Source organism: Mus caroli, unplaced genomic scaffold, assembly GCF_978045245.1.
Source record: "Mus caroli unplaced genomic scaffold, Mus_caroli_1 scaffold_13, whole genome shotgun sequence".
NCBI lineage: Eukaryota > Metazoa > Chordata > Mammalia > Rodentia > Muridae > Mus > Mus caroli.
Window position 1 is genome coordinate 43,951,652 of NW_028227268.1, and position 14,756 is coordinate 43,966,407.

At 43.2% G+C, this 14,756-nt stretch overlaps 1 pseudogene; it reads left to right on the top strand.

The window, feature by feature from the left end:
* Positions 1 to 9,352: 9,352 nt before the first annotated feature.
* Positions 9,353 to 10,538, top strand: LOC147001451 (small ribosomal subunit protein uS2 pseudogene; annotated as a pseudogene).
* The last annotated feature ends 4,218 nt before the right edge of the window (positions 10,539 to 14,756 follow it).

Below are 14,756 nucleotides of genomic sequence, written 5' to 3' on the forward strand. Positions count from 1 at the left end.
TTGATAAGAACAGTTACATGAGCTGGGGCTGTAGCTCAGTGGGTAGTTTGCTACCTAGCATTCATGAGACCCTAGATTCAATGTTTAGTAAACTGGGTGTGTTGTACAGTATTCAGTGTACATAAAACTGGATGTGTTGGTGCCTGTTATGATCCTAGCACTAGAGAGATAGAGACCAGAGAATCAGGTGTTCAAGGTCATCTTATCTACTTAGCAAGCTTAAAGGTTAGCCTGGGCTACTTGAGATTCTGTCTCAAACATGCCAAACAAACAAACCCAAAAGAACTACAAACAAGAAAAGCAAAACAACTCCAATCTTAAAATGAAGATAAGGACAGTAGGCAAGGAGGATTTAGTGAAGTAATATAGTGAAACACCTAAAATTGTCTCTCTGTGTAGCACTCAATGCATGTTAACTCTGCTACTAAAGAAAGGCAAAAAAGAAAAAAGAAACTTCAGTCAGGTGGTGATGGCACCCACCTTTAATCCCAGCACTTGGGAGGAAGCAGCAGGCAGATCTCTGAGTTTGAGGCTAGCCTGGTCTACAGAGTGAGTTACCTGGTCTAAAGAGTAGTGAGTTACAGGTCAGAGAAAGAGAGACAGAGACAGACAGACAGACAGACAGACAGAGTTAGAGTTCAGCTGGTAGGGTAGCCCACTCCTATAGTCAAACTACCTGGAAAATAAAGAAGGATCAAGAGTTCAAAGCTAGCCTCATATACATAGTGTATTTGAGGCTAGCCTGAGCCTCAATAAATAATAAAACAACAAAGACACACACACAAAGTAAAACAATAAAGATACAAAAGTGTGTGTGTTTTAAAAACCTCCTCCATCTCTGTCAGGAGTGACGTCATATGCCTATAATTGCAACATTCAAGAGTCAGAAAAGTCAGGAAGCAAAGGCCAGCCTTGGTAATCAAGCAAGTTCAAGGCTAATCTGGCCTACATGAAATCCTGTTTAGAAAAAAAAAAAAAAAAAAAAAAAGGTGGTGGTGGGGAATCTGACTGTGATCTGAATACTATCCAACAGGAGCCTCCGAGTGAAGAACCTTATTTATTATTGGTTGAAAATTTGGCTGTTGCTGGAGTGGGTCTTCATACAAACAAGCTTCTGAATTTCTGCCCTCATATCCCACAACCCAAATAACGTCAGAGACATTTGCCCAGAATCTGGAAGCACAACATAGCTCTTGGCTGTCCTTTTGTGAACTTTGACCCCCCACATTATATCCTTCATCTCACCAGAACTAAGCCTCTCTGCATAGTCATTAGGTTTGGGAACACAACATTTAAAATGGAATAGTCCAGATTTATTTGGTGATAACGCGCTCTGACAGGGTTTAGCCTACAGGCCCTGTACATTCCCATCATCTCCATCTCAGTGGAGGGATTGCCTGGAGCAACGTCATGTGTCTGGAAAGATTGCCTTTTCAGTCGTCAATGAAGTACAAGAGTCTCTTAAATCTATGAGGAATGCCCTAGTTTACGGAGTGCCCTCCTATCCCTTAGCATTCTATCTGCCAGCATTTCAGAGAGGCCAGGCCAGGGGAGTCTTTCTGATTAGCTGGGGAAATGGAGTTAAAAGTTAAAGCCTCAGCCAGGTTACTAGGCATCTGCCAACACGCCTTGGTTGTGGGATAAAGGCTGGAATTCAGAAGGGACTTCAAGCAGGTTTTTAGTTGCCCTAAATGATCTGTTACCATGGCACAAATCTAGACATCCTGAGATCCTCTGGCTGATTCTCAAGCCAATAACCTTCTAAACATGTATAGCATGTGGTGGATTAGGTAAACTTGCTAGCCAGGCTTGACAGTGCTTGCCTTTAATCCCAGCACTCGGGAGGCAGAGGCAGCAGATCTCTGAGTTTGAGGCCAGCCTGGTCTACAAAGCAGTTTCTAGGACAGCCAGGGCTACCCAGAGAACCCCTGCTTAGGGAAAAAAGAGATAAGTTTGCTAACTTATTATATTAAGTAAGGGTAGAAAATTATCACTCATAAGACAACATAGAGGGGCTATGGTAATGGCTCAGTAGGTAAGATGTTTGCTATGTAAGCATGAGGTCCTGGGTTCAGATGCCCCATATCCATCTAAGAGCCAATGAAGTAGAGTGCATTTGAAACTTCAGATCTTTAGGGAAGGGGGAGAGAAGCAGGGAGATCCATGGAGCCAATGGATCTGTAACCAATCAGTGAATTCCAGGTTCAGTAAAAAGAACTTGCATCAAAATGTAAGGTAGAGCCAGGCGTGGTGGTGCATGCCTTTAATCCCAGCACTTGGGAGGCAGAGGCAGGCAGATTTCTGAGTTCGAGGCCAGCCTGGTCTACAAAGTGAGTTCCAGGACAGCCAGGGCCATACAGAGAAACCCTGTCTCAAAAACCAAAAAAAAAAACCCAAAAACAAAAGTAAGGTAGACAGAGACAGAAGAAGACCAAGGTCAACCTCTGGTCTCCATATACATAAGCACACACATGTGCATAAACACATATACATGCAAATAATACATACATGCATAACACAGAATGTAGGAACATTTTACACCCCAAAGATAGAACAAATACAATCACAGAGGAAAAGACAAAACTTTTACATTTAGCTTGATCTAGCTTTATGAAGTTACATATCATTTTGATATTTCTTGTTCTATAGAAATCTGAGTGTGATACTCTATCAAGCATTTGCTCTGGGGCTGGCATTTGGAATCACTGCTCTGGGAGTTAGAACATCATTTTTACATGATATCCTCAGCTGCTACCCTTGACTCTGGCTGTGTTAGGATCTGGAGAATCTAGTCGTAGAAGACAGGCAGAGATAGACTAACAGTAGAGAATCTTTGATATATATCAGCAGGTGCCAAGACTTGTGAATCATTCTTCCTGGATATACAATTGAAAACTGTGAATATGACGTCATTAGGTATCTTTGGAGCAGGACTTCTATTGTTGTAATGGTTGGGACAACATACTAATCCCAGTAAGTCCTTGGCCTTGGAATAATTATGAAGTTTACAGTCAGCAGAGGCAAGCATCTGACTGGATGCTGTGTTGTTACTGAAACCCAGGCAGACTCAGACATCCATAGGTGAGATTCTCATTTTTTGTATATGACCCAAAACCCTTTTTAAAGAAACTTCCCAATTGTGAACTGTAAGGCAGGTATGAATGTCACTATAAAGTAGCAGGTTTTTTTGAGCCTCTTATCATGTTTGAGACACAAGCAAGCAAGTGAATATCCTGAACAATAAAGCAGTTGACCTTAGCCGGGCATGGTGGCGCACGCCTTTAATTCCAGCACTCAGGAAGCAGAGGCAGGTGGATTTCTGAGTTCGAGGCCAGCCTGGTCTACAAAGTGAGTTCCAGGACAGCCAGGGCTATACAGAGAAACCCTGTCTCAAAAACAAAAAAACAAAACAAAACAAAACAAAACAAAAAGCAAAAACCAAAGAAACAGTTGACCTTCTGGCACAAACCAGGAACTTAAGGGAGATACAGAGCTTGAACAAGGTCACTGAACTGGAGGTTGGTAGAGCTGAAAACTGTTTGACACAGTGCTCGCTACATAATGTGACAGAGGAAAGAAGAGAACTAAGATGTACAGCCCCAGCATCTTTCAGCGTGGGGAATACAGACAATTGGAACTAAAAATACTCATAGGATAAAACTGGAGGGGAACTCTTGAACTTGATAAATAAAGATCATCACTGTAAATTTAAAACCTACATTGAGCTGGGTGTGGCGGCACATGCCTGTCATCCTACCACTTAGAAGACTGAAATAGGAGGGTCAAAAGTTCAAGGGCAGCCTCAGCCCCTTGTTGAGTTCAAAGCCAGCCTGGGCACATGAGATCCCATTGCCAGGGCCGGGGGAGGGATTACCAATGGCATCATAAATGCAGAAGATTAAATAGTAGAAGACTCTCATCTCTTTTATCCAATTCACTGATGGTCCCAGCCAATGAATTAAATGTATTAAAGTGAGAATAATAAATAAATATCCTGTGTTTTATGAAGGAGAAAGTAACATGGGTTTTAGCTACACATTGATAAACTTAGAAAATCCCCAAGAACTCTATAAAAAATGACTAGAATGTGTAAATTTAGAAAGACTAAAAAATACAAAGTTAGTATAGAATATAAATGTTTCTATATAGCACTGATGAATCACTGGAAAATAAGGTTGGAAGACCATTCCACTTGCAATGATATTGAAAAATTTTAAATACTTTATAAATGTAATATAGTATGTTCAACACCCATATGCTGAAAAGCACAAGGCATAGATCAGGAAATGAAGTGGTTCTTGTTTTACGTTAAGTAAGGAAATCTAGTGATGTAATTCAATGATAGAGGATTTGACTAGCATATTTATTTGATAAAGACCAGGCTGGCCTCAAATTCATGATTTTTCCTGTATCATGAATCTTGCCATTTTCCTGTATCATGAGGTGTGTGCCACTAAGTCCATTGGTTAGGCTATTCCTAAACCTAACCAATGTGGGGAAGGCATCTACAATGAAATCATAGGACAACTAAACTACAGTCAACTCTGAGGGGACTTTAGAAGAGGGAAAGGTTTCCCATGATCATGGATTCGAAGAAGTATTGTGAAAATGGCCATCCTACCAAAGGTGTTTATAGACTCAATACAATCCCAATCAAAATCCCTTTGCCATTCTTCACAGAGTTAGAACAAAACCTTAAAAATCATATGTAACCACTTTTTGTGAAAAGCCCTGGGAACCAGTGCAATCCTGAGCAAAAAGAATTATGCTCGAAGCTGTTACAGGATATTTGATTATTGTACACAGAGAACCTGATTGTTAGCAAAATATAAAAGCTTAGATAGATATTGAGTTTGTTGGATGCAGTTAGGTATGTCATGTAGAGAAGCCCTTTGGGTGTGCCTCCAAAAGCCTCCATAGATAAGAAAGCAAAAGAATGGAAAGTTTCTGCCCATTTTAGGGCAAGTTGCTTGGGAGAGGTCTTGTGGTCTTTGCTCTAGGACCCTCAGGGGTCATGGGTCATTGGGGGGGGATCTTGAACTGTCCCATGGTAAAGGGGAAATGGTTCTGCCACTATTGGCTTGGAGCTCCCTCCACCTTGACAGTGATTTGGTTCAGGAGCTAGAGACTTTTTATAGCATGTGGACCTTTGATAGCTCCTGCTCCTTTGGCTCTCTTGGCTTGGAAAAGTCTTCAGGGAAGACTCTGGGTAAGAGGCAGGGCTTTTCTCTTTGGGCTTGCTGGAAACACAGGAAGTATCCAGCAGGACACAGGTAAAAAAGTATTCTAGGAAAGAGAGAGCCAAGGAGCCCTCTTGAGTTTGGAGGAGCTCAAGAGAAAGGTAGACTAGCTCAGTAGTATGACGCAGGTAGAGATTTCTAAAGAGCTAGCGGTTTAGTTATAGGATCAGGCTTGTGAATAGATATTTTGTATATACTTAGCTAGCAGGTTTTTACCTCAGCTCCCACCTCCTGTGTTTTTATTGGTATAAATATTAAGTAAAGCAACAACCAAAGCAAATACTAGACTATAAATCTGAACAGAGAGTTCTCAAAAGAACTATACAAAAGAATAATAAACAATTATTTAAAGCACCTCATGTCATTAGTCATTAGAAATGCAAATTATAACAATTTCAAGATTTTATTTTACCCCAGAAGATGACTATCATCACAAAAAAACCAAAAAACAAAAAACAAAAGACAACAAATGCTGGCAAGGATGTGGGGAAAGAGGGAATTTTAGTTACTGTTGGTGGGAGCATAAACTGGTGGGGACATCATGGAAACCAGTGGGGAAGTTCTTTAAAATGCTAGAGATAGGGCAGTCGTTGTGGCACATACCTTTAATCCCAGCACTTGGAAGGAAGAGGCAGGTGTATTTCTATGAGTTTGAAGTTAGCCTGGTCTATGTAGTGAGTTCTAGGCCAGCCAGGGCTTCTTAGTGAGACCCTGTCTAAGAAAAGCAACAACAAAACTCACCACCACTACCAATAAACAAAACAAAATAGCATCAACATGGAGGCTAGAGCCACTCTAAGTATGACTCCGCTGTGCTAGTCCCATGCAGACACCCAAAGCACTCGCATCTTACAGCAGAGACTCTAGCTTACCCATGATCTAATCACAGTAGCTGGGAAATGGAATCTTTCTAGCTGTCTATCAGCTGATCAAATAGATCATGAAAATGTGACACATTTACACATGCTGGACTTCTGTTCACTTGTGAAGAAAAAGGAAATTGTGAAATTTACAAGTGAATGAAGGAAACTGGAAAAATTATTCTGAGCGAGGTCACTTGGGTTTAGAAAGGCAAATGTTGCATGTTCTGTCTCAAGTGCAGATCCCAGCTTCAAAGCTTTAGAATTGAATGTTTAACTTGGAATACTTGCAGAAGCTAGGAAATCAGAAAGGGATCATAGGGTGGGGACACTTTAAGGCAATGGGGGATAGTAGGTCACAGGTGAAATGGAAGTAGAGAAAAGGAATGCAGGGGTGGGAAGATTTAAACAGGAATGAGGGTGGGTTGGAGCAGACGAGGGAATGGGAGTGGAAGGGCTAACCAAAATGAAAGGTGTGTAAAAAAGATTTAAAAAAAAAAGAGTTGGAAGGGAGGTGTCCCCCATGGCTGGATAAGGTGTGCCTAGAAACCACAGGTTGTAAAATGGAAATTCCAATTCCAGATGGGGGATACCTCCTGTAATTTGTTGATAAGGGGGCCCCAACAGTAACATCTTGCCGTTTCTCTTGGATGCCCACCAGACCAGATGATAAGCCCCAATTGCTGAAGACATCACTTTGATTGCTAAACAAACAAACAAACAAACAAACAAACAAACCTCATTATGATTGAGTTGGAAGTTTCTCCCTGCTGGCTAGCTGTCATAGGTGCCAGCAGGTGCTGTGTGGACGACTGGGGGGTAAAAAGACATCAGCAATCTTGCCCAGCTGTGAACCATACCAACTATTAACACCAGCTGTCCAGGCAAGTTGTGCTGGAAATATGTACCCACAACAGCAACAATGGCATGACTGCTATGGTGGTAACCAATTGTGCACTCGCTCTCTCTGTCTCTCTGTCTCTCTCCTCTCTCTTACCCCCTTCCCTCCCCCTCCCCTCCCCCCTCCCCTCCCCCTCCCCTCCCTCTCCCCCCTCCCACAGGGTCTTTCTATGTAGTCCTGGCTGTCCTGGAGCTTACTTGAGAGATGAGATTAGCCTCTAACTCACAAAGATCTTCCTGCCCCTACTTCCCAAGTGCTGGGATTAAAGGTATGCACCACTACATCCAGCCTTCTTGAATTTGAGGCTCACTCCACAGAAGGGAATGTATACCTGGTCAAAACCCCATTAAGGAGGCTGTGGAGGTCACAGACCCTACCTGAAAACTTCTTACTGTTTTTTTGGATAGAGTGGTCTGGCACCAAGTTCCCTTCTAAACATTTGTGTTTATTCCATGCACAGACATGCTACTCTCAGCCTTAATCTCAGAAGCTTTTCTTTGCCCTGAAGAGTGGTTGGTGAATACAGAGCCCCATGGCTGTCCAAGGTACTGACAATAAAGGGTAGGTGAGTGCCCAGCCCTAAAGAGGTTATTCACACAACTCCCTCTAAAACTTCGGGAACTTCATAGAATTGGGGGCAGGAAGAACGTAAGAGATGGAAAAATGTCAAGAAGAGCTGCAAAATGCAACCTTCTGGACACAATGCTCGTATTTCTATCATGAATTCAAGGCAAGTTGCCTGAACTGGGCCTCCATGGGCCTGGGCCTGTCAAGAGCCAGTCATAGCTAGGGGAAGTAGCTCACAAGGCCCCTCCCTGTTAACCCATTGGCTCTGATGGATTTGGCAAGGAATTTGGGGGGCTAATTATCATGACTCCACCAGATTCTATAGATAATTCCAAACCCCAAGAATCCTGTCTCTGCCTGCCCTCACGTGGGGGTGACATGCGCATCCTATCCAGCCTTTTACATAGTTAATAGGGATCTGAACTCATGTCCTCGTGTTTGCATGGCAAGCAGTTTACCCATTAAGCTAGCTCCTCCGTTCATGTTGAGACAAGGCTTCTCTATGAAGCTCACTCAGCCATGTGTCCAATTTGTGATCCTTCTGCCTCACTCTCCTCCCAAGTACTTGGATGATAAATGTTACCAAGTCTAGCTAAAACTATACTACAATGCTTTTTTTAATGATTTATTTTTATTTTATGTTCATTGGTGTTTTCCTGCATGTATGTCTATGTATGTGAGGGTGTTGAATAACCTGAAACTGGAGTTATAGACCATTGTGAGCTCCCATATGGGTTCTGGGAATTGAACCAGGTCTTCTGGAAGATCAGCCAGTGCTCTTAACTGCTGAGCCATCTCTCCAGCCCCATATAATACAACTCTTAAAAGGTCAAAACTGAGAAAATAAACAGGTAAGCCAGCATGCATGCAAACACACATACACACATACATACATACATACATATATACACACACAGACACACACATACTGCTGCACAGGCATATGAACACTTGCATTCAATTTTTTAAACAGATGAAGGATTTGAAAGCTTGTCAAAACTCATTGAACAAACAGACATGGCACTACATGCCCATAGTCCCAGAACTTGAAAGTTAAAAGCAAGAAGATCATGAGTTCAAGACCATTCTCAACTATATAGCAAGTTGGGGTCTACCCTGCACTACATGAGATCCTGTCTCAAAAAGCAAAAGTAAAGATAAAATTTAAAAGTTTTGAAGATTCTTATAAACTTCTGGTTGTGTCTTTGTGCTGGGAACTGTAAAAAAAAAAAAAGCCAGCCGGGCGTGGTGGCGCACGCCTTTAATCCCAGCACTCGGGAGGCAGAGGCAGGCGGATTTCTGAGTTCGAGGCCAGCCTGGTCTACAAGGTGAGTGCCAGGACAGCCAGGGCTACACAGAGAAACCCTGTCTCGAAAAAACCAAAAAAAAAAAAAAAGCCAGCCTCAGACTGTTATAGTGTGTGTTTTATTTGGAAGTGGTCACTCAGAAAGGGAAGTAAAAGAGAAATATCTAGTCAAGTGGAAGCAACCCATTGCTCCAAAATCTGACTGAGTACAGTATTGCTTATAGCTTGCAGGCACCCATGGCAACAGCTTCTTAAAAACAAAACAAAACAAAAAACAGGGTAAAAGTGACAGGAAGAGCCCATGGGAAGGACAGAGGTAGGACCAGAGGAACTCATTAGAGACTCCTTCTCAATCTTCATGGGAAGGACAGAGGTAGAGTTCCTCCTGCAAAGGCTGAACTGAAAGACAGAGCAAAAGTTCACACTTGGGAGCTGGGAGTTCAGAGGTCCCACTCAGACAGACAGTCTCTAGTCCAGGATGGTAAATCAGAGAGAGATGTGTAATGGACACTCATTTATAGGCAACTACATTAAAGAACAGTTATGCCTTTGTGTGCTGCCCAGCAATTCCTGCTGTAACTTAAAGGGAAACTTATACAATGTCCTGCAGATGAAGAATATCTTCAAATTCCTTGTTGCAGGAGCCCATCTAAGTGGCACCAACCTTGACTTTCAGATGGACTTGTATACCTATACAAGGAAAAATGAAGGTATCTATGTCCTAAATCTGAAGAAAACCTGGCAGAGGCTGTTGCTCACAGCTTGGGCTATGGTTGCCATTGAGAAACCTGCTGATGTCAGGGCCATCTCCTCCAGAAACACTAGCAGGACAACTCTGCTTAAGTTTGTGACTGTTGTTGGAGCCACTCCCATTGCTGGCTGCTTCACGCCTGGAATCTTCACTAACAGCTCAAAGCAGCCTTCAGGGAGCCACAGATTCTAGTGGTGACTCGTCCCAGGGTTGACCACCAGCCCCTTACAGAGGTGTCTTTTTGTTTTTGTTTTGATTTTTGTTTTTTTGTTTTTTTGTTTTTTGTTTTTTGAGACAGGGTTTCTCTGTATAGCCCTGGCTGTCCTGGAACTCACTTTGTAGAACAGGCTGGCCTCAAACTCAGAAATCTGCCTGCCTCTGCCTCCCTAGTGCTGGGATTAAAGGCCTGTGCCACCACAGCCCAGCCACAGAGGTGTCTTATGTCAGCCTGCCCACCATTGCTCTATGTGACACACACTCTCTTCTGCGCTACATGGACATTGCCATTCCAGGCAACAATAACAAGGGAGTTCACCCAGTGGGTCTGACGTAGTGGGTGCTGGCCAGGGGAAATACTGCACCGTGGGTGGCACTATCTCTGTGGGCATCGTGGAAGATTATTCCTGATCTTTACTCTTACAGAGATCCAGAGAAGGAGGAGCTGGCTGCTGCAGAGAAGGCTGTGACCAAGGAGGAATTTCAGCATGACTATGTCAGCTCCTAAGTTCACTGCAGCTCAGCCACAGGTGGCAGACTGGTGTGAGGGTGTTCAGGTGCCCTTTGTGCCTTTCACACTGAAGACTGGAATGCCTGGCCAGCCTTTGAGGACTAGTCAGCAGCTCCCACAGAACAGGCCACCAAGTGAGTTAGAGCCACCACGGAATGGTCCTGGCCTGGCTCTACAGACACTTAAGCAAAGAGGATAAAGGTAGAAAGAAAATAAAGTTTCTAAAAGCTGGGGGTAGGGTGGGGGAGAATATTTGCATATATGAATAAGAAGACATGACTGGGAATACTTGTAAGAGACTTGTTTGTAGAAGCTAGGGAAGCCTACAGCTCAAATGGAAAAATGCTTTAATGAGGTGAGGTACATTCAGTCTATAGCAAGCTCTCAGTATCTCATCTTTATGACTTACTTAAGAGTTATCTTATATCTATAAACTGCTAGCTAGTCCTCATCTGAGAGCTTTTTCTGGTCCAGAGCCCTCTGCCCATGTGCACTGTAGACCAATAGTAATGGGGCATTAATATCTTCCAGAAGCATTCTCAATAAATGTCAGATGGGAGCTGATGGGTAAGTACTCCACACTCCTTCATGGCAGGGGTCCACACATGTAGTGCATTGCCTCCAAAAGTTCCCACCTGGAACTGAGCTCTGGTTACCTACTCTACGAGTTGCTTTTCTATCGCTGTGGTAAAATACCATGACCAAAGCAGCTTATAGAAAGCACGGTTTACTTGGGCTTACAGCTTCAGGCGGATAAGAGTTCATCACCGTCATGGCGGGAAAGCATGGCAGCCTGCAGGCACGGCAAGCTGAGAACTCATCTCTTTAACCGAAAGCGCAAAGCTGAGAGAGAGAACAGGAAATGGACCCAAGTCTTCAAACTCTCAAAGCCTGACCCTGGTGACATTCCTCCTAAAAAGGCCACACTCCTAAGTCTCTCCAAATGGCATCACCAACTAGGACGTATGGATGCCTTAAAAAGTGTGAGACTATGGGAGCAGTGCTCATTCAAACCACCACATCTACAGTGACAGCTTGCTTGATAAAAATATCCTTAATGACTTCCTTCCCTTCTCTTTTCCCTAGTCCTCCGCTCATATTTCCTGGGATTGTAACTGGGTTGGCAGGAATGAAGATATTCTAGAACGACTCTGACCCCTAACAGCTCCAGTAGCCATGAAGATCAAGAGGGTTTTTGTTTTTTTGTTTTTCTTAAATAGCAAACTCTAGATTTTTTTATTAAAAAAAAAAATTGGGGGAGTTTTTAGCTGGACATAATGTTGCTTGCTTTGAATCCTAACATTCAGAAGCCAGAGGCAGGTGGAGATCTATATATACAGGGAGTTCCTCACCAGGCAGGGCTACACTGGGAAATGCTGCCCCCCCCCCCAAAATAAAATTGTTGAGTTGTATTTATTGATTTGAGGGCGTATGTGGACCAGGCTATCCTTGAACTTGCTGTCTAGCTGTGGATGACCTTGGACTCCTGATCCTCCTCCATCCCTCTTCTAAGTGCTGGGACGATCTGCACGTGTGACTGTTCCCAGCTCAAATGTTAGAACTTTTTTTTTTTTTTTTTTTGGTTTTTCGAGACAGGGTTTTTTTTTTTTTTTTTTTTTTTTTTTCGAGACAGGGTTTCTCTGTGTAGCCCTGGCTGTCCTGGAACTCACTCTGTAGACCAGGCTGGCCTCGAACTTAGAAATCGCCTGCCTCTGCCTCCCGAGTGCTGGGATTAAAGGCGTGCGCCACCAACGCCCGGCCTAGAACTTTTAAAAACAAAAATACAGTCACAAATAACGTGCTCATTTTTACTTTGGTGGTGCTGGGATCAAACCTATGACCTTGTGAATGCTGGGCAAACACTCTATCACCAAGCCACACTTCCAGCCTTGCTTTGGGAAGAAAGTTTAAAACACAAGCCCATTGCATATGAAGCTCTGGCTTTGAACCCCCCAGCACTGGCTGCCCTTTCCTCCACACACACCAAAAGCAAGTTTGATATATTTTATGACACGATAGGAAAGCTTGGTTTAAGAACTGATCCCAGGGGCGTGGTGGCGCATGCCTTTAATCCCAGCCCTTGGGAGGCAGAGGCAGGCAGATTTCTGAGTTAGATGCCAGCCTAGTCTACAAAGTGAGTTCCAGGACAGCCAGGGCTATACAGAGAAACACTGTCTCGAAAAACCAAATAAATAAATAAAATTAAATTTAAAAAAAAAGAAAGAACTGATTGATCCTGGAACTGGGTGTGGTGGTGCAGGCCTTTAATCCCAGCACTCAGAGGGCAGAGGCAGGTGAATCTCTGAGTTCAAGTCTAGCTTGATCTACAAAGAGAGGTCAAGGATAGCCAGGGCTACTACACAGAGAAACCTTGTCTTGCCCTCCCCCAACCCTACCCCCCAAAAGAGATTGACTCTGCACACTAGGGACATAGGGACACAGGACATTTAAAATAGAAGCCCCGTCTCTGCTTTTGGGGAGTTCTCAGAGTTTCAATAACAACAGATGTTTACCCATGAGAGCAAGTGACAAAGAACAGGGCAGATGTAAGTAGAGGAATTAAGGGAGCCCAGAGGTCAGGTCTGGCCTGCCACATGTAGAAGAAAGCTTCATCTACCCTTCTGCCTCATGAAGATTTAGGGACACTTCTTTAAGAACGAGTAAAGAACCATTAACTGAGCTGAAGGCACAATGAATTAGGCAAACTGGGTCTGGAAAAATGGCTCTGTGGTTAAGAGTGGATAGATACTGTTCTTGCAGAGGACCTGAATTAGTTCTCAGCACTTGCATTGGGGGATTCAGACCCACTTCTCTGAACACTCAGTAACATTAGCGCCATGGGATCTGATGCCCTTTTCTTATCTCTACAGGCACCTGTACTCAGGTGCACACATACATAGACATACAAATATATGCAATTAAAATGAAATATGTTTTTAAAAGGAAGCAAATCAATACTTGCCACCCAATCAGAATAAAGTCTGTTTTAATAGGAAGATTATGGCCCGTAGTAAGAATTTAGTGGTTTCAGTACTCCTAGGAATTTCTGGTTAGACAATTATATTCATGTGATGACCCTGGAGACCCCATTTCCTGTCAGCCTTCCTTCTGCATCCAACCACATGCCTGTCCTCTGAGATCATGGCCACCAAGCAGCTTTCTGTAGATGACTTCTTTCCATGGAGGTTTGCTAGCAGGAAATCTGTACCAGTTAGAGGAGGCAAAGATTATACTATTGCTGCTATTGTGAAGCACATAAGGAACCTGGAAGCTTATTGTGTGTCTGCTTAGCCTGGTGGCCTCCATCTTTGTTATACATTATAATTCTGATGCTTGTATTACACCTCACATCTATTAAATGCAGAGAGAAGGGTAACAGGCTGCAGTGTGCTGAAGCCACTCTTGAGCACCCAGTGTATACACCTGAAGCCACTCTAGAGCACCCAATGTATACACCTTGATTCCCAGATGAAAAGATAGATCTATAGGACATTTCTTGTAGTACATAAAGAACATCTCTCATTTTATTGGTTTGTCTAATATTTGTGAGCTATTGTTTTGTTTATTAAGATTTAAGGCTGACTGTGGAGGATCATAACTACAATCTCTGTTCTTAGGAGGTAGAGGTAAGAGGATCTTGAGTTCAAAGTCAGCCTAGGCCACATAACAAAAGCTTATTTACAAAAAAAAAAAAACAAAGAAAAGGGGCTGGAGAGCTGGAGAGATGGCTCAGTGGTTAAGAGCACACTGACTGCAGAAAAGAAAAAAGACTTAAGAAGTCAAAGTAATAATGGGCATCTACAAAGGCTAAGCATAATGACTCTATTTGTTATTGTTTATTATCACTAATATTGTTGTTTTACAGTGCTGGAGATCAAGCACAGATTCTCCCATCTACGAGGCAAGCTATGCTACTGCAGAGACACATTCTCGGCCCATTATGATGATTTTAGAGTATATTTTAAAACTTCTTTTCACAACTAACTTTAATTTGTTTGGGTGTGTGTGTGTGTCTACTTGTGGGTGTGCGTGCTCACATGCATGTATGTGTGTGGGTCAAAAAAAAAATGATGCCGGGCATGGTGACACACGCCTTTAATCCCAGAGGCAGAGGCAGGCAGATTTCTGAGTTCCAGGCCAGCATGGTCTACAAAGTGAGTTCCAGGACAGCCAGGGATACACAGGGAAACCCTGTCTCGAAAAACCAAAAACCAAAAACCAAAAACCAAACCAAAACAAAACAAAAAGACATTCCATATCTTCCTTAGTCTCTCTTTACCTTGGAGTTTAAGATGGGACTTGTCACTTACTGAAGAACTCCTTCACTGGGTAGACAGGCTGGCCAGCAAGTCTCCGGAATCCACCTGTCTCCCTCCAGTGAGTGCCAGGGTTGCAGGTACTCGG